We start from the raw sequence: 21,302 nt of genomic DNA, 5'->3' as shown, positions 1-21,302 counted from the left end.
ACATCACTTGTTGCTGCAGGACTTGGCTTTGACTTGGGCTCTCTTTGTTCCAGCAGACACCTCCCTGCAGAGTCATGGCCAATGTGGTTACCATTTGGGGAGGCTGTTGGAACGCCGGGCGTCTTCACCAGACCAGCCATGCTGGCTCAGCTCCGTGTGGTGGGAAAGTTGCTATTTTGTTGGTCTTGGAACTGAGATTCTGTGCCTATTTGGGAATATCAGAAGTGCTGGGGAGGTAGGATGTAAGAAAAACCAGGGGAATACTGTTCCATGGTGTTGAGGCCTACAGTTTACTAATCTCAACCTTAAAGGCTTCAGGATTTACACGTCAAAGGAGGAAACAATGACTTGAGAGTGTACAAAAGCATCTGAAGGGGCTGTCCAGCCGGTTGAAGACCTGGGGTCTTTGTCATTCCATAATCAGACAGTTGAAGTTCTTGTCCTGGGTTCCTTGGAAAGGGGTGCATTGTCCAGTTTTCCTGGAGCCTTAGTGAGAGATGGCAAGAGAAGGGTGTCGAGCATTTTTCCTTGGGGCTAAGCGGGATTTAGGTACAGGTACCAGGATTTGATGGAGTCCTGGCCACGTGGCTCAGTTACAGCGTCACCCTGATAGACCAAGGTTGTCATGTCGATCCCATAAAAGTCGGCACATGAAAGAAGCAACCAATGAATATATAAGTGGAACAAGAAATGGATGTTTCTCTTGAAAAGAAAATGATAGGACCATTTCTGTGGTCTTGTGCTGCAAACACAGCACAGTGTCAGGAGGGGGCGGTAAAGGTGCAGTCCCATGAGCTTGGACAGAAGCACAGACAGATTTGCTGTGTGACCTGCCTTTGGCTTGACTTGCAGATCAAACCCTGACTAGATGGGTGTGATATAATGTGCTTCCTAAGCGGGAGTCAAAGCTTTCAAGGCAGCCAGCAAAACTGGCAGCTGAAGTGGGTCTTCAGGGGTACAGGGACTTGGGGGTTATATTTGTGGGGTACAATATTACACAAGTGAGATGTCAGAAATCCTACACAGGTGATTTTGTCTTGGTAGCCACCTATTTCAGTCTTCATAGGCGTTTGTAATTTAGACCACAAGGTGGCAGCCAAAGGCAACACCAATTGTGCACTTAAACTTGGTCCTGGGAGGTGTGCTTTGGAATCGGAACCACCAATAGGCAGAAGCTTGCTTTGGCAGAAAGGTTGTGTTTGGGGAAGCTGTTTCACTGCTGCCTTGCCAAAGATTGCTTTTTATCCAATTTTTCTGCTGGCTCGAGTGATGTCAGGTGGTTTGCCGGTGTTCACACGCTGTGATTGTTTAACCTGGATTCCATGTGAAACATTAGTAGCTCCTGGCCTTTCTGTTTCATGCTGAGGCCAGCGAGCAAGTGGATGCGTTTTCTCAGCCTTGGTGACTTTCTGGTGCTAAACATCACTTTTTCAACTAGGGCTCTTTGCCAACCCCTTCCCTCGTGATTTCAATTAGTTCCAGAATGTGTTCTTCAAGATCTCCCACGGACACTGGGAAAACCCAGAGAATCTACAAAGTAGAGGCAGAGCCTGTGGGTAAAAACATGCAGATGGTGGTGGCTCTTGCTGCCTGCCAGCCCTTCCTCACATTTTGGTAGATTGAGTGGTCCCTGCCAATCAATAATCATTAATTAGCTGTTCAGGGATCAGTGCCAGTAAGTGCCCTGGGAAACAAGCCTCGAAATTGGCCTTCAAGAGCCTCACAGTCTAGTTAGGAAAACAAAGCCAAAGCTATACCTTGAGCCCATGCCAAATGCTACATAAGTATCATTATGTCCAGGCTGAATTCTAAGGAAGGGTAGGGCAGGGGCCATGAGTGAAGGCTGAAGTGAGGAGCGGGATGGGGAGACAAGTTGGCATCTTAAAGAGGTTTCCTTCAAAGTGGTATTGGCTTGTGAAACTGATGCCAGACATGAAAGTTGGTTTTGTTTTTTGTTGTGTGTTTTTGTTATTTTAAAAATATATATTTTTATTGATTTCAGAGAGGAAGGGAGAGGGAGAGAAAGCTAGAAACATTAATGATGAGAGAGAATCTGATCGGCTGCCTCCAGCACACCCCCCACTGGAGATCAAGCCCGCAACCCGGCCATGTGCCCTGACGAATCAAACAGTGACCTGGTTCATAGATTAACGCTCAACCACTGAGCCACGCCAGCTGGGCTGTTGTGTGTGTGTGTTTAGTAAAGCTAGGAAAAACAAATGTTTGCTATTAAAAGTGCCTGAGAAGGTTATGTGGGTTATGAGGGGCACAGAAAGGCCCACTTGGGCACCTGCATGGGCACATTGTTGGACAAAAGCTTTTGGGGGGGTTTTGGCCCATCTCCCAGGGTTGATCTCCAGGCTGGTAGCTCACTAGCTAATCCCTACCCCCACTACTACCAGTAAGAAAGGCATCAGGATTTTTAAAGGAATTTTGGAAACTGACAGCTGAAGATGCATTTTCATAATTTAACAACTTCCCAATATGGACACAAATCCCCTTTCCCTGAAAAATAGATTCCTCTTATAGGCAGTGCCAATAGCAGCTTTGAGTCTGTGACTCTTGAAGTCCTACTTCCGTATTGTTTTGTTTTTTAATTGATTTTAGAGAGGAGAAACATCGATTTATTGTTCCACTTATTTATTCATTCATTGGTTGATTCTTGTATGTGCCCTGTCCAGTGATCGAACTGCAACCTTAACATATTGGGACAACACTCTAACCAACTGAACTACCCAGCTAGGGCAGCTCTACTTCTGTTTTGATGAATTTGGTAGACCTTTAAACCGCAGCTACCATGTGCCTATGTTAGATGCTGAGAGACAGTGTTTTTGAAAAGGATGTATCTAACCCTAAAGACGGCCCACTAGAACACTCCCTACACCAGGCACCGGCCTCCAGCTGGGCAGTTGGGCCCATGGGGCTAGGAATTCCCCATTCCTACCCTGGGCTCCAGAAGCCAGGTCTGTTAACAAAGCTAAAAGAGCAGCCCAAACTGTTCTCCAAGATTTGGGAATGCAGTTGGTAGTGGCCCCACAGCAATGGGGGGCGGGGGCTTTACCACTTCTGCTTTCAAGCTGAACCCTTAGGATGGATTTGTCAGTCCTTTTACTTCTTACCTGGAAGAAGTGAGATGGGAGAAAGGAGCCTTGCTGATAGCACTCATTAGGACAATTGTTTCTAAGCCCACAGAAGAGGGAGACCCTGGTTTAATCACTTTGTTCTGGGACAAGGTTTGGCTGTTTCCAATGAGGGTAAAGCTCTATTGGCTCAGCGGCAGGGTCAGCCATCTAGGTGAGAGGTGGATGGCCTTTTGGGTTAGGTTTTCAGGACAAGGACTTGATCTTAGGATGCTGAGGGAAGCTGGCGGTCTGTGGGAAAGAAGGTGACTGGGCTGCGGCGGGGAGGCAGAGTGTGCCATCCTCCTGCGCAGCCCTCCCTCGGCCTTGCCCCAGACTGCCATAAACTGCCCCTGAGAGGTCCCTGGCCTCCAGCTTTGCCTCACTTCCAACTGCTCTCCATGAGGCAGCCACCGTTATTTTTTGGAAACAAAAATCTGAACAAGGTATTTCCCAGCTTAAAGTTCTTCAGAAGCTCTGTATTGCCTTCTAGAGTCTTTTATTATTATTTTTTCCTATTGGTTTCAGAGAGGAAGGGAGAGGGAGAGAGAGAAACATGGATCAGCTGCCTCCTGCACGCCCCCTACTGGGGATCGAGCCCGCAACCTGGGCATGTGCCCTTGACCAGAATCGAACCTGGGACCCTTCAGTCCATAGGCCGACGTTCTATCCCCTGAGCCAAACTGGCTAGGGCCTTCTAGAATGTTTTAGAACCTAGACAAATGCAAAACTTTCATGGCCTAACAGGTTCATCACAACTTCCCATCTGCCTACCAAAGCAAGGCTCCAAATCCAGTCCAGCTAAACTGCCTCATGCTCTTTCCTGGCTTGAGACTTCTTTGCACACAGTGTTCCGTTTACAGGGGAACCTCTCCCACCTCCCACCCACATGGAGCTCTTATTCATTCTTCATTATTCCGGTTAAATATCCCCTCTAAGAAGCCTTTGCTGACAGAACTGCCCCTACTTCAAAGTCCGGTCAGATGCCCCACCTGTTAGTGCCTGCAGCAGCTGAGCTTTAGCAGACTATTGGAACCGATGGACACTGTCCATTTCCTCTCGGACACAGCCTTGCTCTGGGGGCCGACTCAGTGCCTCACATGCAGTAGCTCCTTTGTAATTGTTAGCTGCATGAATGATGTCCTGTAAGAAGTTGTCTCTGAGATGCTGTCCCCTTCTATGCAAAAAGAAAAAAAAAGTTTCTGCAGGCCTCAATTGGGAATGCAAAAGTGACTGAGATGCATGATTGCTACAGAGGTTCTGCTAGAATTAGGGAAGGCAGGCCTAGAAATGTACGCTAAGTGGTAGGTGGTCTAGTGGCTATAGCTGGAGTTTTATTGGTGACTTGTGGGGCAGAGGGGAGCAAAGGATATCCAGGGAAAAGCCTCCCACAGTGGGTCACTGGCACCATCTGAGCTTAATCTTTTTTTAAAAAAAATTTTTTATTGATTTCAAAGAGGAAGGGGAGGGAGAGAGATAGAAACATCAATGATGAGAGAGAATCATTGATTGGCTGCCTCCTGCACATCCCCTACTGGGGTTCGAGCCCACAACCAGGGCATGTGCCCTTAACTGTAATCAAACCTGGGACCCTTCAGTCCGCAGGCCAATGCTCTATCCACTGAGCCAAACCAGCTAGGGCTTAACAGTTGGGACTAAAACAGCATGAAGCAATAATGATGGCTGGGCCAGGAATTTGTGTTATTTTCTTCTTTATTTTTTCAGTTTTATTGAGGTATAATTGACATAAAATTCATATATGTAGAGTGTACAATGTGATAAATTTTGTCATATGTGTGCATCCATGATATCAAGATAAACATAACCATCAGTCCAAAAGTTTCCTTCTTAGTTTCTAATCCCTAATCCCTCACCACCAGGCATCTGCTTTCTGTCAGTATAGATTAGTTTGCCTTTTCTTGAGTTTCATAAAAATGGATTTATACAATATGCACTCGTTATAGTCTGGCTTCCTTTACTTGCATTAGTGTTGTTGCATGCATCAGTAGTTCCTTTTTGTTGCTGAGTAGTATTCCATTGTATGGATATACCACAGTTCTTTATCCATTTATGTGTTGGTGGGCATTTGGGTTATTTCAAGTTTTTGGCTATTGTGACTAATGGTGCTATACACATTCCTGTACAAGTTTTTGTGTGGGAGTGTATTTTCCTTTCTCTTGGTTATATACCTAGGAATGGAGTTGCTGGGTCATATGCTAACTCTATGGTTAACATTTTGAGGAACTGCCGAACTGTTTTCTAAGGTAGTTCTACCATTTTACATTCTCACCAGCAGTGTGTGAGTCTCAGTTTCTTCTCATCTCTATTGATGGTCTCCTTAGTCTTTTTATTTTAGCCAATCTAGTAGTTGTGAAGAGTTTGGATTTTATCCTTGGATGATACTGAGCCAATTAACATCGATCAGCTACCCCCCACCGGGGGTCAAGCCCACAACCCCAGGCATGCGCCCGGCTGGTGTGGCTCTGTGGTTGAGCGTCGACCCATGAACCAGGTTCGATTCCCGGTCAGCGTAGGTGCCCGGGTTGTGGGCTTGATCCCCAGTGTGGGACGTACGGGGCCGGGGGGCAGCTGATCTATGTTTCTCTCTCATCATTGATGTTTCCATGTCTCCCTCTCCCTTTCTCTCTCAAATCAAGAAAAGTATATTTTTAACAACAACAACAAACAAATAAAAACAATGAACAAAATAAAGATGAGGATTGGCATGGCCAGGAGTGCTGGCTGCTTGACAAATACTCGAGCCCCCACTGCAGGAAATAGTAACCTGAATTTGGGTCTGGGCAGTGACCACACTGGGCACAGTGGTCATGGGTAAACCACTCAGTCAATAGAGACCACAATACACATTCAGCCTGCTAACGGGAAGGGGAGGGGGAATCCATCACTTGATTGCTCAGTTTTAGAAAGGGAAACTAGGACAGAATGGGGGCGTGAAGTGGGGGGAAATGAAAGGAATTGTTTAAAAAGTTACAGCCCATAGAAAGCCTGGAGCCCGTTTCTATTTGAAAGTGCTTTATTGGGAGCCCGTGATAAATGCATGGCACAAATCCAAAAGAACAGCCACTTGAAAAATAAGCCCTGCATGGTTTACTGACATATCAAAGAGGCCATTGTGAGGAAAAGGACACCCTTAAAGTAAGTAAATATTAAATGGGAGCGGATACCCAAGCTGAAGGAATAAGGAGACCTCAAAACAGAGCAAAATTTGCAAAAGCTACGAATCAAGTGATATTAAAAAAAAAATCTAAAAAGTACCAGCAAGAAATGTCAAATAAATCGTTCTAGTTTATTTTTGTGCATGGAAAGCAGGTCAGTTTGAGACTCAAGGGGCATCAGTTCATTAATGTACAAAAAGTGCGTTGGGGAGACCGACAGATGACAGTGACTGACTGACATCTTTGCCTCCATCACACACAGATTTTCCTTTCCATTAAATTTTTTTGAAAAACTTTATTATGGAAAATTTCAAACAAATGTAAGATAAACATAAGAGTATAATAAACCAGCATATACCCACCACTGAGCTTTAACTGACCATCAATGTTTTGTTATCCTTGTTACATCGATACCTATACCCACTCCCCTCAAACCCCTAACTCAATCTTTCTTTTTCTTTTTTCTTGTAAACGTGGAATGCTTCACAAATTTGTGTGTCATCCTTGCGCAGGGGCCATGCTAATCTTCTCTGTATCGTTCCAATTTTAGTATATGTGCTGCCGAAGCGAGCACTCAATCATTTCTTTAGTCCGGTTTATGGAGGTATAATTTACATGCAGCAAAAGTCATCCTCTTTCAGAATACAGTTCTGAGGGTTTTTTTTTGTTTGCTTTGTTTTGATCTGTGACTTTGTTTTTAATTATCTTAAGCCTTATGATGACATAATTTACAATTTTGTGTTGATCTATTCTCTACTTTAATCCTAGTGAGCTGGCAAAAGCACCATTACCAAGCACACACATATATAGTCAATGAATAGCTATTCAAGACAATCCTGAATTATAACTTAGTCTGACCTAAAGAATTCACAAACTTTGCTCCTATACCTTGTCACGCTGAATTTTAAAAACACCTGACCTTAAAGATCATCTATAAAATGTAGAAGTGTTAAATACTCTTTATTTGATATTATACAGAAACCACACTAAAATGCCTTTCATTCAGTAAAAGGCAACAGTTTAGATACAGGGAATTTTATTAAATTGGCATAGTTGGGACCAAAGAGATAAAATGATCACTGCCAGCTTATCTGCAGCCCTTCCTTTTAACAAGCTAATGAACACAACTTGAAACACAAGCTAGTCTTGCAGGTCTAAGAGACAGTGAAGGGGTTTCCTCAGAATTTAAACATATTAACACAACCAGTCATAGAAATCTAAATGTAAGCCAATCTCCTACAGGTTTTGAGATGGCACTCGCCACCTCTGTGAAAAGTTGAACACTAGGAATCAAGTCCCACCATATTGTTAGAAGGGAGGACAGTGACAGTGCTTGCTGAACCAAAATTATCATCAAAGCTCAAAAAGCTGGCCATATTCACTTAACCACAAGCCAATCTCATTTAAATCAGGACTGCCCGAAAGAAATGCTCTATTAGCCATTCATGATCTGAATTCTGGTGTATGAGATCGATTTAAATATGGTACACATAAAAAAGGTCATGAGACATTTGTAATAAATAAGGCAGTGGCCAACTATTACTCATGAGTAGTTTTTTGAGATAAGCTATCAAGTCTGCCCTTTCTGCACTCTTCTCAATGCCAGCAAAGAGCATTTTTGTTCCAGGGATGTACTTCTTGGGATTCTCCAAATACTCCATCAGTGTAGCCTCTTCCCAGGTGATACCTTTGTTCTTGTTGCATCCGTGTAAGAAAATCCAGGGGCCTGACCTGTCTTTCGCCCAAAGAGACCATGGAGATTTGGCCCAGTCTTGTGCTTGCCTCCCTTTTCCACAGTATGGCACTGGGCACACTTCTGAACAAAAATCTTCTTGCCCTTCTCAACATCACCCATTTTTAGTCGCGCACAACACAGAGATCCCCACTCGCAAGCCGGACGTCCCGCTCTCTCAGTTCTGAGTTTTGATAAACAGATAGAGTTGTGTAACCACAGTGAAGCTAGAGAACCTTTCCATCACCCTAAAAAGTTCCCATGCTGCCCCTTTGTGGTCAACAATACCCTCCCTGCTAACCACTGTTCTTGGTCTCTATAATCTTGCCTTTTCCAGAATATCAGATAAAGGGAACCATTATGATCTCTTTTGTGGCTGATTTCTTTTTCTTTTTTTATTTATTGGTTAATTTTAAAAAGGGAGGGAGGGAGAGAGAGAAACATTCATGTGAGAGAGAAACCGATTGGTTGCCCCCGCATGCACCCCAACCAGGAACAAACCTGCAACTTAGGCATGTGCTCAGAACGGGAATCGAACCCACAACCTTTCAGTGTGTGTGGCGATGCTCCAACCAACTGAGCCACACCGGCAGGCTTGTGTCTGGTTTCTTTTGCTCAGCATACTGTTTTGAGATTCTTCCATGATGTTGCATGTATCAATAGTTTATTCCTATTTTTTTGTTGTGTAGTAGTTCGTTGTGTGGCTGTACTACAGTTTATTCATGTTGATTTTTTTAATACAGGCATTTGGGATAAAATTGACACTGAAATATATAAATCTTAACCCCGCCCTTTTGAGGAATGGATACAGCCATATAACTCACACCCCTGAGAAAGAAAGGGAAAAGCAGCCCTGACACCCAGGAGATGCCTGACCCTTGCTTACAGCTGGCCGTGGCATGTTTGAAGTTGGCCCGGTGCTCACAGTGAGGCCTGTCACTCTCCTGTTATAAGCAGTGTCATCAAACATCAGCAGCAGAACACAGTCATTTTGTGTCTCGGATAAAATAGACAAAAATAAAGATCACTTTATAATCTTACCGAATCACAGACAAAAACAAGTTCACTGTGCAAACCACTGAAATGTCCAACATCCCCTTTCCCCAGCTAACGAGTGCTGCTTCTCTACCAGGTGTAGCTTTAGCCACATTCCTCCCTCCTTCTAAGGAAAATGTTTAAAGATAATCACCTGCTTCCTGATAACATCCAATCCAGAGCAAAGCCCTGCTTCCTTAACACCTCCCCCAAATCACCTAACACAACCCAAATCCTAAAACAAGTCATTCTTAACACCTTCCTGAGACCCATGCTTCCCCATGGTAACTGTTCTCTCTCATTGCAAGGAGCAAAAAACTCAACCTCGTTAAACTACAGGAATATTCTTGGTTTGGGGCTGGAGGGCATTGACACCCTATTAAGATGCAGCACATTTCACTTTCCCATAAAATTTCCTCCTGTCCCTTCCCAGTTAATCCACCCACTGTCACAGATGGACATCTGTGTTGTGTGGCTGTTGTGAATAAAGCTGCTGTGAATGGTTCATAGAAGTCTTTTGTGGCACAGGTTCATTTTTCCTAGGTGTACTAGTTTCCTATTGCTGCTGTAACAAATTATTAGAGACTTAGTGGCATAAAGCAACACAAACGTGTGAGCTCACAGTTCTAATGGTCAGAAATCCAAAATGGGTCAGCAGGGCTGCGTTCCTCTGGCAGCTTTGGGAAGAATGTGTCCTTGCCTTCTCTAGAAGCCACCTGCATTCCATGGCCTATTTCTCCATCTTAAAGCCAGCAGGATAGCATCTGTAACCTCTCTCTGACCTCTGCTCTCATCACATCTCCTCTGTCTCCAACTCTCCTGTCTCCTCTTTCCCTTATAAGACCCGTATGATTACAATAGGCTCACCGAGGATAACGTTCCCTATCTCGAAATCCTTAACATAGTCTCATCTGCAAAGTCCCTTTCCCATGTAAGTATTGTACTCCCAGGTTCTGGAGATTATGATGTGGATATATGTAGGGGGCTATTATTTTGCCCATCACACTGAATGGAATTGCTTGGTTTTCAGGTGGAGATATGTTTAACTTTATTAGACATTGCCAAACAGTTCTCCTAAGTGTTTGTACTATTTTATATTCTGACCAGCAATGTATGACAGTTCATTACTTGACTTTCTCGCATACATTTGATGCTGTCATTCTTAAGCTTAGCCATTCTGATACAGATGTAGTGGTATCTTGTATTTTGTTTTTAATTTGCATTACATTGATTACCAATGGTGTTTTTTCTTGTGCTTATTGGCCATTTGTATATTATTCTTTGGGAGGTATCTATTCAATTACTTTGCCCAAGTCTTTATAAGTCCTTCATCAAGACCTATGTTTTATGAATATTTTTTCAGTCTGTGGCTTGATTTCCATTTTCTTTTTCTTTTTATACATGTAATTTGTTTTTTTATTGTTGACAGTACTATAGATGTCCTCCCACTTCCCCCCATTTCCCCATCTCCTCTCAGTCCCTGCCCCATGCCAGGCCTTCACCACACTATTATGTGTGTCCATTGGTTATGCATATCCTATATAATCCTATATAATAAAGAGCAATTATGCTAATTAGACCAAACAGCCAAAGGTCCGGACGACATTCTGGAGAACTGTCTGGACGACCTTCTGGACGAAGCCGAGGCTGCAAGGGGCTGCGAGGGCCGAGCCCCTTGCACAAATTTTGTGCATCAGGCCTCTAGCATGTATATAAGTTTTTTGGTTAATCTTTTCCCATCCTCCTCCCTCTCCCGCACTGCCACCTCTGAGATATGTCAGTCTCTTCCATACCTCTACGCCTCTGGACCTATTTTGTTTGTCAGTCTACTAAGTTCATTAGGTTTCACTTATAAGTGAGATCAATTGATATTTATCTCTCTGACCAACTTATTTCACTCAGCATAATATTCTCCAGGTCCATCCATGCTGTCACAAAGGGTAAGAAATCCTTCTTTTTTATAGCTGCATAGTATTCCATTGTGTAAATGTACCATCGCTCTTTTGTGTGTGTGTGTGTGTGTGTGTGTGTGTGTGTTAATCCTCACCCGAGGATATTTTTTCCATTGATTTTTTAGAGAGAGTAGAAGGGAAGGAGGGGGAGAGAGAGATGAGAGGGAGTATGAGAGAGAAACATTAACGTGAGAGAGACACATCAATTGGTTGCCTCCCGCACCCCACCCAAAATGGGCCGGGAAAGAACCAGCAACTCACGAATGCCTTTGACCAGGAATGGAATCCGCAACCCTTCAGTGCTTGGGCTAATGCTCTGGCCAGGGCTACCACAGCTTTTTATCCACTCATCTACTGATGGGCACTTGGGCTATTTCCACATCTTAGCTATTGTAAATAGCACTGTTATGAACATAGGGATTGATTGTCCATTTTCTTAAAGGTACCTTGATGAGCAGAGTTTTACAACTTCGGTGAAGTCTAACTTATAATTTTTCTTTTGTTACTGCTTTCTGGGTCCTGCTAAGAAATCCTTGCCTACCCCCAGGTCAAAAAAATGTTCTCCTATGACTTATTCTAAATGTTTTATGGTTTTAACTTTTACATTTATGTTTATGATTCATCTCAAATTAATTTTGTGTAGCCTGGCCGGCATGGCTCAGTGGTTGAGCGTCAACCTATGAACCAGGAGGTCACGGGTTGGATTCACGGTCAGGACACATGCCCGGGTTGCGGGCTCCATCCCCAGTGGGGGGCCTGCAGGAGGCAGCCAATCGATGATTCTCTCTCATCATTGATGTTTCTATTTCTCTCTCCCTTTCCCTTCCTCTCTAAAATCAATAAAAAAAATTAATCTTTGTGTATAGTGTAAGGTAGGGGTCAAGGTTCATTATTTTTTTCTTTTTTAATTGATTTCAGAGGAAGGGAGAGGGAGAGATAGAAACATCAATGATAAGAGAGAATTATTGAACAGCTGCCTCCTACACAACCCACACTGGGGATGGAGCCCACAACCCTGAGTGCCCCAGGTCAGTGCTCAACCACTGAGCCACGCTGGCCGGGCCATTATTTTTTATATGAATAAGAATATCCAGGCCAGCCAGTGTGGCTCAGTGGTTGAGCACTGGCCTAGGAATCAGGAAGTCACGGTTGGATTCCTGGTCAGGGCACATGCCTAGGTTGCAGCTCCATCCCCAGTAGGGGGCGTGCAAGAGGCAGTTGGTCAGTGGATAGTGCATTGGCCTGCAGACTGAAGGGTCCCAGGTTCGATTCCGGTCAAGGGCACATGCCCAGGTTGTGGGCTTGATCCCCAGTGGGAGGCATGCAGGAGGCAGCCAATCAATGATTCTCTCTCATCATTGATGATTTTATCTCTCCCTCTTCCTTCCTCTCTGAAATAAATAAAAGTATATTAAAAAAAAAAGAATATCCAGTTGTTCCATCACTATTTGTTGAAATATTTTCTTTCCCTATTGATATGCTTTGGCACTGTTGTTGAAAATCAGTGGATTATACCGTGTGGGTTGATTCCTGGACTCTATCCTCTATCAGATCATGTCTATCCTAAGATCAAAATCACAGTCTTGACTATTGTGACTTTAGAAAGTTAAAGTTAGGTAAGTACTCCAGATTTTTTCCTTTTTAAAAAAAAATTTTTTTTATTGATTTTTTACAGAGAGGAAGGGAGAGGGATAGAGAGTTAGAAACATCCATGAGAGAGAAACATCCATCAGCTGCCTCCTGCACACCCCCTACTGGGGATGTGCCCACAACCAAGGTACATGTACTTGACCAGAATCAAACCTGGGACTCTTCAGTCCACAGACCGACGCTCTAGCCACTGAGCCAAACTGGTCAGGGCGATTTTTTCCTTTTCTTTTTACACCCTGGATTTTATTGAGTAGTTACAGTAGTGTTCTTGCACTGGCTCACATGCATATGGCCAGCTGGGGCCTAGGTGGCTCTTTGCAAAGCTGCAGTGCAAGCTAAGGAAGCCCAGCAGGTCAGAGCCTTTTATCCTTCTCAAGCCTCAGGCCAAGTTCTCATCAGTGCTAGTTTCTCTGGCATGATTAGGGGCACCACAGAGACACATCCCGTGGGCACACATCTGGGCACCCACACTCGGTTTCAAATGCATCCATTCCCCACCCCCAATTCAACTCAACACATTATAAGAGACGTTTTTACCAGGATTGCTTCTTGGAAACATGGGGAGGTGGGAGGGAAGAGCAGTAAGAGGGGCTCTGGCAAGCAGATCTGCTTGTCTGGGTGCCTACAGTGAAGCACCCTTGAGGCAGGCAATTTGGGCCCGGAGGAAAGCGTGCCCTGCAGGTCCCCCTTCTCTAGGGTCTAAAAGCAAGGAACAGAAGCAAACTGAAACCTCTGTCACGCTACTCACCTTCTGATAGTCTTAGATAAGGACCTAAGGAAATAAGCTTACATTTAAAAATAGAGGATAATTTGGAGCATATACACTATTTATAGGACACCCTGCATGGAACAGGGAAGGTGAAACTGCTAGGCACAGAATGCAAACAGTTTTGGGAGTTCCTAATCTTTTCATCCTTGTTTCTGCTCTGCCCACCCTTCAGCTCTCGCAGGGGGAGTGAGGAATCAGATTCTCTAGGGGAGCATAGGGTGGCACAGAGTCCAGATACCAGGGCCTGGAGGCTTGTAGAGGGCCCAGTGGTGGCTGTGGCAAGATGTCTGCCGTGGCATAACCAGGCAAGGTGGGGCGAGAGGGGCGGACGGTCCCTGCTTGCTGTCCTTCCTCAGGCCTGGGATGGCCCAGCCACACGACTGCAAAGAGTAGACAGGTTGGGCAGCAAGGGTAAGGGCAGGTCTCTACTGCAGCTCAGGCATGAGCTGAGCCCAGTGATGTTGTCAGGGCCCAGTAGGTCCTCCTCCAGGCCAGGGAAGCTGACGCCCAGCAGGATCTGGCTCAGGCTGTCATTCATTGGGTCCAGAACCAGGCCTTCTTTCAGGGAACGGTTGGCTGGAAGGCTGACAACCTGTGGTTCCCCTACCGTGGGGTAGCTTGGTTTGGGGACTTCCATTTCTGAGGGGGAACAGCTGCTAAAGGGGTCAGAGTTGAGGTCAAAGGGCTCAGAATTGAGGAGTTCTTGGGGTGAGTCAAAGAGGGGCAACTTTTCAGTGGGGTGGTACTGAGATCTGTCAGCCCCAGGGAGTCAGGAAGAGGGCAAAGGTACCCTCAGGGGCTCGTACTGGGCTGAAACCTAACCCTTCAACTTTGGCTGGGGGTGTAAGCCTCCAGGATTTGGGGCTCACGGGGAGGACAGATTTGCTCGAGGTGGAGGAGATGGGCAGCATCTCCTTAATGGGTATCTTAAACGGTCCTCCCTCCTCCTGGGAGTAGCCAGGCACAGAGGGCTCTGAAGGGAGAGTGAGCTCTGTGGCTGGTCTTGAAGTCCCAGGGGCTCTGAGAAGAGCAGCTCGGGCTCGTCCACACAGGGAGGCAGCAGGTGCTGTTTCCTTCGAGACCGGCTCATCTCCCTCCCCTCCGTGCGTTTCATCACCAGCATTTCAGACACACACCGGGTTGGGGGCCTGAGCCCACTGCAGGACTTCCCGGACCTTTGAGTGGGAGTAGGGGGCCCTCCTCCCAGGACTGAGACAGCTCCTCTTTGACAGGTGGGCACGGCGAGGGCCACTCTCTCAGGGGCGGGCTCTCCGCCTCGATGGGCCTCCCTCAGTGTGGCCTTTCCTCCCCGGGCTGTGCTTCTTCCTCCTGATGGACTGAACCGGAAGCAGAGGCGATAGCCCTTCTCCAAGCAGGAGTTTCTCCTCTTTCACGGGCCCTGCAGTGGGCAGAGGGGCTGCCCCCTCATCAGCTAGCGGCACAAATCCTGAAAGAGAATCTAGGAGACTACATGGACAATCTAGGGGTGACCTTCTTAACCAAGACTGGAAACCCGGAAGCTTGGGGGCAATACGGACTCGCTTGCTGTGGCGGGCCAGCTCTGAGCTCATGAGTGAAGCTGCCAGGGGCAATGGCACCTTTACTGAGGGCTGTAACACCAGTGGCTGGTTCGCTGGGAACTGAATGGGTACCAGGTCTGAGCTGACCCGGGGTAGCAATGGCTTCATCTTCCGCCGTGCGCCCAGTGGGAGTGCAGTTTTGATGGTCACATTCCGGCGGAGCTCAGGATTGGGTTGTTTCTGCTGCTTAAACACCTGGTCCAAGGCCAAGTAGCGATTGGCACTGGGGTGAATGGTCTAAAAGGAGACCTTGCCATTGGCAGATGTCTCTCGAACAAACATGTCAAGAAGAGAAAGATTATGGCAAATGGAATTCCTCCAGCCTGGCTTTGCCATATGCTTAAAATAGGGGAAGTCGTCCTTGGTCCACGTGTCAGTGTCTTTCGAGGTCATACATTTCCTCTCAGTCCTGTTGATGGCGAATTGTATCATGGCCACGTAAGAGTAGGGCGGCCGCTCAGACCTGGAGTCCTGCCAGGATGTTGATCCTCCTGGGGGCTTCTCCACCTTGACCTGATTCGGCTCCAGGTGCTGGTTTTCCTTTCCCTCCATCTCTTGCTTGATGCTGCAGGAGCCCAGGCCAGAACTCATCGTTCCCAGCCACTGCATGCTGGTCAAGCTGGTGTTAAGAGCACAGCCTGCTGCCTCACCGCCTGCACAGTTCTCCCATCTCTGCCCGAGACGGCGCCAGGTGGTCTAGGAAGACTCACATCTGTAGCTGCAGGTTCAGGTCCCAGGGTCTTGGTGATCCCTCTGTCCTCTTGGAATCACTGCTGGTTTGGGCTTGAGGTTGGGGTTCTGGAGGGTGAGTGGGGGCTCCACCCCAGCTAATGAGGATGAATTTGTTGGGCCCATTGCTGCCACTCTCTTCCTTTGGCGGTCAATGCTGTGATGATGCTCTGGATATTGGCATTGTTGGGATGGCTACCACTTGGGTGTGGGGCATAGTGGGTGGTTAATAATCTTGATCCCAGCCAGGAACTTGCAAGAGGTGGACTCTGCCACTTCTTGGAGGCCTATGCCTGACCAGGCTCTTGGTGGGCAGGGGCCTCTTGAACAGGTAGGGGCAGCCTCTGTCTTTTGAGAATCGGTGGCCGATGGGGCTGGTTTTCATTAGAAATCTGTGTTTTCACTATGGACTCTGAGAAAGTGCAAGGAGCGGCAGGATGTAGCGTAACCCCTGGGCTGTGGCTCCTAAGGCGGGCTCCTCGCTCCTCCAACCTGGGGTGGAGCCAGGGCACCTGGCAGGGACTCACGCCAGGCCTGCCGGATCCCCAGCCGGTGGGAGGGGTGGGCAATACCTGGGAGGTTCCTGGGAAGGAGGGGGTCCTGGGCCAGGGGGCTGGGGCTGGGGTCAGATACCCGCTTTTTTCCTTTTTAAGATTGTTTTGGCTATTCTTGGTCTTTTACATTTCTATGTACATTTTAGAATCAGGTTGTCAATTTCTTTTTGTTGTTGTTAATCCTAACCCAAGAATATTTTTTTCATTGAGTTTTAGAGAGAGTGGAAGGGAGGGGGAGAGACAAGATTGATGTGAGAGAGACACATCGATTGGTTGCCTCCCACATGCACCCTGACTGGAGCCAGAGATCAAGCCTGCAACTGAGGTATGTGCCCTTGACCGGGAATCAAACCCGTGACCCTTCAATCCAAGGGCCAATGCTCTAACCACTAAGCAAAATCAGCCAAGGCCTCCTTATACTTTCTTTTTTTAAACTTTGGGATATATATTGACTTCAGAGAGGAAGAGAGAGGGAGAGAGAAACATCAATGCTGAGAAAATAACTACCCTAGCCAGTTTGGCTCAGTGGATAGAGCGTCGGCCTGTGGATCAAAGGGTCCCAGGTTCGATTCTGGTCAAGGGCATGTACTTGGTTGCAGGTTCCTCCCCGGCCCGGGACCTGGTCAGAGCTTGTGCAGGAGGCAACCAATCAATGTATTTCTCTCACATTGATGTTTCTGTCTTTCCCTCTCTCTTCCACTCTCCCTAAAAAATCAATGGAAAAGTATCTTCAGGTGAGGATTAACAACAACAACAAAAAATGAGAATCATTGATCGGCTGCCTCCTGCACAGTCCCCACCAGGAATTGAGTCTGCAACTCGGGCATGTGCCCTGACCAGGAATCGAACCGTGACCTCCTGGTTCCTAGGTTGATGCTCAATCACTGAGTCATGCTGGTCAGGCCTCCTTATATTTTCTTATAGACTCTTTCTGAATCTTGGTTTTAAATTTTGGTCTATGATCCTCTCAGATTAATTTTAGAGGCCATGGTCATTTTTAACCAACATTTATTAAAAAAGATAGCCACTTATTGTAAAATTCAATAAAGAATTTTACAGTAAACACATATTCTCACCACCTAGATTCTAACATTAGGACCTGGCTGGTTTGGCTCAATGGATAGACCGTTGGCCTGCAGACTGAGGGTTCTGGGTTTGATTCTGGTCAAGGGCATATACCTCAGTTACAGACTTGATCCCCATGTGGGAGGCAACCACTCGGTGTGTCTTTCTCACATTGATGTTTCTCTCTCTGTCTCTTCCCCTCCATTCTCTCTAAATATCAATAGAAAAATATCTTCAGGTAAGGATTAACAAAAAAAAAAAAGAAAAAATAATAAACTCTAATATTAACATTTCACTACTACTTATATTATCGCTTACCTATTTACTATCCATCCATCTCTTCATCCACATATCCATCCACAATACATCTTATTTTAAAAATATATGTCCAGATATATTGCAGACAATAGACCTGGCCCACGTGGCTCAGTTGGTTGAGTATTGTCCCATGAACCAGAGGTCACAGGTTCAATTCCTGGTCAGGGCACATGCCTGGGTTAGGGTGTGCACAACATAACCCAGGCAGGAGGCAGCCAATCTCACATCGATGTTTCTCTCTCTCTCTAAAAAATCAATAAAAACATTTTTAAAAGCTGCAGACAATAGTACTCTTCCCCCTAAGTACTTAAGCATGGATAAATCAATTGATAGGTCAATATTGTTGACATACATGAAATACACAAATCTTAAGTGTACTTTCACTGTGTTGTGACAATGTGACTTGTAACCCAAACCTCTATTAAAATACAGAATTTTACCATCATCCCAGAAAGTTCCCTCATTCCTCTTCCCATTAATCACCATCCTCTGTACTCATGAAGCCACCATTTTTCTGGTCCTCCCACCCCCTGAATAGATAGTTCTGCATGTTCTAGGACTTCATATCATGGAATCACACAGCATGACTCTTCTGTGAAAGGCTTTTTCACTCAGTGTAATGTTTTTGAGATTCATTCATGTTGATATATGTGTATCAGTAGTGTGTTCCTTTGGGCTAATGAATAATATTCTATTGCACAGATATCACTGTTTATTTGTCCATCCTTGTATTGATGGTCACCTGGGATGGTGCCAATTTTTGGCTTTCTGAACATTCTTGTGCAAGCTTTTTGTGGATATATATTGTCAATTCCCTAGAAGTGGAATTGTTGGGTCAGAGGATAAGTATATTTTTAACTTTTTTGAGAAATTGTCAAGCAGTTTTCAAAAGTGGTTTTTATCATTTTATCAATTGCCAACCATGTATGAGAGCTATAGGTATGTCATATAGGGGTGCTCCTATAGACAAGCAGTCCCATTCCATGCGGGGCAAGTGATTGAGCTCTAGACTAACATTCAGGTTCTGGAAGGGCAATAGCTATTCTTTCATTAACAACTTTTTTTTTTTTGAGATGTGTTCTATGTCAGGCCCTGGGATAACCACTGAGTGAAACAAGCAGGATTAAGTGAGACACAGACCGTGTCTTCAAGAACTCTGAAATGTGCCCAGCAGGCATGGCTCAGTGGTTGAGCATTGACCTATGAATCAGAAGGTTACGGTTTAAATCCCCGTCAGGGCATATGCCTGGGTTGTTGGCTCAATCCCCAGTGTGGGGCATGCAAGAGGTAGCCGATCAATCATTCTCTCTCATCATTGATGTTTCTATCTCTCCCTCTCCCTTCCTCTCTGAAGTCAATAAAAATATATTTATTTAAAAAAAATACTCTGAAAAAAAATACTCTGAAATGTGAGACTGGCAAGAAAACAACGATAACACTATGTGACAAATGACATGATAAAAGCAGGCCCAGGCCAATAGGAGGTGCAGAGGCAGTTAGGGAGGGCTTCCAGGAGGTGACTTTTAATCTGAGTTCTTAAAGGATAAATATAATTCGGCCTCTCTCTGGGTTGAGGGGACAGACAATTGAGTGTATGAGGGTCTGGGAAGAAGAGCTCTCCAGATAACAGGGAAACATTCAAGACTTGGAAGGTTAGCTAGAGGTTCAAGAAACTGTATGTAGGTAATTCAGAATGACTAGACTATAGGGTAAGGTTGGCAGGGACCAACCTGCTAGAATTTGGACTTTAACTTCAAAGCACTGAGGAGCCTCGAAGGGTTTTAATCAAGGCCATGACTTACTCAGATCTGCATTTGGGAAGGATTCCTCTGGCTGCCGTGGGTGAAAGGGGCTAAATGGATGTCTGGATGGTCGCCAAGAAGAGGCAAGAGGAAGAATCCTACTGAAGTAATGGCAGAGGGCAAGGAGGGAAGGGGCTGGGTTGATGGCAAGGAGGCAGAAGCAATGGAGTTTATTGTCAACAGACAGAAGGTAAGAGATTTATCAATGCCTCCCACATTTCTGCCTTAGGCAACTGAAGAGTACCTTACTCTTTACTGTCATAAGGAAACAGGCGACATTTTACATAATAGTTTTTTCTTATAGGACTTTTGAAGTATTTAACTGGAATAAAAGGTAATATATACAGGAGTCCCCTCTTATCCATGGGGAATAAACTTCAAGACTCCCAGTGGATGACCAAAATTGTGGGTACCAAACTCCATATATACCGCTTTTTTTCTATACGGTACATATATACCTTTTTAGTTAAAGGAAGACTTTATGGCTTCTCTTTGACATATCCGAATGGCCGGCATCACTACAGTAAGTCCTTCCTTAAAGTTGTAGATAGGTTCTGTGACTTTAAGCGAAATGGCATATACCAAAGCCAATTTTACCATAGGCTAGTTGACATAGGCACAAGTTAACTTCCTCTGGCACCTGAGCAATGTTACAATGAAAGGATGTTACTTGAGGACCTGCTGTCCTCCTGCGCTTTGGGGTCATTATTAAGCAAAAGAAGGGTTACTTGAATGCAGGCACTGCGATACCAGGAGGTGACGTGATAACCCAGACAGCTACCGAGTGATGACCAGAGGACAGTGTGCACAGTGTGGAGAGGCTGGACGAAGGGTTGATCATGTTCTGAAGGTACACGATTTAAAACTTACCAATTTATTTCTGGAATTTCCATTTAACATTTTTGGAACACAGTTGACTGTAGGTAATGGAGACTGTGGAAAGCAAACCATGGACAAGGTGTGTGTGGGGGAACTACTGTATACTGTTTTAATCAATTTAAATGTAATATTTATTCATTGTCTTCCAAGAAAGGCTGGGATCGCTTCGTTAATGTTTCCTGAGCAAGAAAATGTAATTATTACTAAAACAAGGGACCTGGGAGTGGTCTTTTGGGCTCTTGCAACTACACAGGCCCATAAAAGCTGGGGAAAGAATTAGAAACCAACAAAAAACCTCCATCCACCTATTAAATCAACATTTACTGAGATTTTTTTTTGGATAAGGCCTTGTGCTAGGCGATGGGGACATGAAGGGAAATGACACAGGACCGCTCTCAAGGAGTTTACAATCTAACTTACCTGTGCTCTGGTGTACTGACTGGCACCTGCGCTCAGCCTTCATCAAGTGGCATAGTACAGTGTAGCTGAATAACTGCTGGTGTGACTGTACTCCTACAACTTCCCTGCAACGGCTTTGGCAACTGGGGGCAAGAGCCACAGAGATGTTCCTAACGCCTGGATCTGCCTCTGGGAATTTATCTTGGGGAACTAGGGCTGTGGACAAGGATTTATGTACAGAGATGTCATTGCTGTTCTAAAGATACAGAGGCTACAACAACCTAACAATGGGAATTGGGAAAATAACTGATGGTGCATCCCTATGATGGACTATTAGGTGATAATTAGAAATAGTATTTAAAAATAACTTCACGACATGAGGGAAAGACCAGAAAAAAAGTAGGACACACAGCTCTACTGAAGGTGCTCAAAGTCTCCAAAATTTAGTATTTTTAGGTTCTCTGTATTTTTCAAATTTTCGACAATGTGAATGTTATAGTATTTCTACAATCAGAAATTTTGGATTTCTTTCCCCCCCCCCCC

The 21,302-nt window shown here is 45.3% G+C and overlaps 1 non-coding gene and 2 pseudogenes across 1 annotated transcript; all 3 read right to left on the bottom strand.

Moving 5' to 3' along the window:
• Positions 1–6,762: 6,762 nt before the first annotated feature.
• Positions 6,763–6,869, bottom strand: LOC111823956. Its single transcript, XR_002827067.1, has one exon. It is a non-coding gene; the product is annotated as a U6 spliceosomal RNA (small nuclear RNA).
• Positions 6,870–7,236: 367 nt separating this feature from the next.
• On the bottom strand, positions 7,237–8,508 carry LOC106695018 (annotated as a pseudogene).
• A 5,320-nt stretch (positions 8,509–13,828) lies between these two features.
• LOC102422455 lies at positions 13,829–20,823 on the bottom strand (annotated as a pseudogene).
• Between the last annotated feature and the right edge of the window lie 479 nt (positions 20,824–21,302).

The sequence above is a fragment of the Myotis lucifugus genome, unplaced genomic scaffold (genome assembly GCF_000147115.1).
Source record: "Myotis lucifugus unplaced genomic scaffold, Myoluc2.0 scaffold_772, whole genome shotgun sequence".
In the NCBI taxonomy this organism is placed as follows: Eukaryota; Metazoa; Chordata; class Mammalia; order Chiroptera; family Vespertilionidae; genus Myotis; species Myotis lucifugus.
The sequence above is the reverse complement of the archived record's forward strand: the minus strand, read 5'-3'. Positions and strand labels throughout refer to the sequence as shown.